This window comes from Penaeus vannamei, chromosome 33 (assembly GCF_042767895.1).
Source record: "Penaeus vannamei isolate JL-2024 chromosome 33, ASM4276789v1, whole genome shotgun sequence".
Classification (NCBI taxonomy): Eukaryota; Metazoa; Arthropoda; class Malacostraca; order Decapoda; family Penaeidae; genus Penaeus; species Penaeus vannamei.
Genome location: NC_091581.1, coordinates 735,749 through 737,058, shown reverse-complemented (window position 1 = coordinate 737,058; position 1,310 = coordinate 735,749).

The window sequence follows — 1,310 nt, the reverse complement described above, 5'->3', positions numbered from 1 at the left end:
GCCATGCTTTCCTCTTTCGTATATAGTCTTTGGTCTTTTCTCCCTCCAGCTCTTTCGTTTCCGTCCCTCCTCATACCCCTTCTACTTCTACTTCCTAAGGTGTAGAGCCGTGCTGAAAGGATGAGAGGGTGACTTTGTGCCAGTCCTGAACGGCCTGAGGGAACCACGGGCACAGTATTCCCCCGTTATGGTTGTTTAGCCCTTACTCCTGAAAAAGACCCTGAGGGGCGGACTGTTTATTTCCCCAACATAGCCAAGGTTTCCCATGGCCAGTAATGAAGATATAATACCCATATTGGAGGCAGTGAGGCTTGCCCCTTCATCAAATAGCCCCACCAATTCTAACTCTCCCGGCTCCTCGACCGCAGGCTCTCCTTTGACCACGACTCAGAACACGACAACTACTACCCACTCCTCAATGCCTACTTTGCATTATCCACCCAATCCGAGACTCCTACTCTCCCAACTTCCTCAAAATCATCAACTCTACCCCCACAGCCTTCTTCACCAATCACCTCATCTTCCCTCATTACTACCTTACAGCCTTATTCTCCATCTCCGTAATACTACCCCCCTCAACAATACTCCCTCTTCCACACATCCCCGTCCTTCTACCACCCACAACTCTACCAATATCTGAAGTACTCTATTTAGCCCAGCCACATGAGACCGATTTCTCGTGATCCCCCCTACACCTTACTCAGGCAACATTCTCCTCTTTCAACAATGTCTCCAAGAGCAAGTGGCCAGAGTCCCCTTCCGTACGCTACCTGGTCGTTCCCCTCTTGTTACTGTTACATCTGAAACTGAAGCTATAGCACTATTAAATCTAACTGTTTTCTTTGGCAATCCCATTCCTACAGAACCTCATCCAACTTTTAATAATGGTCTACATCCATAGTGCGCTATGGATATCGACTGGTTAGATTGTGGAAAATACTTACTTGGCTGCCTCAAAGACCGTGATCAGTACACTGCTACTCCATTCCTCCTAGAGGTCATCAAAAGAAACCGATCATTGCCAAAATTACTTTCCGTACACGTGACCTTATGTATCTACATTGGTGGACAGTCCCTCCCTGTTCAACCATACCAACCTCCTCCCCATCAGTGTCAAAACTGTTAGCACTTTGAACATCCTGCCAAACACTGCCGTTCCACAGAATGATGTCCCCTATGTGCCCAACCCAGTTGTATTGAATGGCGGGCGTGGAGATTGCTGGTGCAATGAAATGGGTCTTGGCTTGCTGGTTTATTTTGGAAGGTGAATGCATGGCCCCACGAGACCCGTGCTCCGGGTGCTGAGGGAG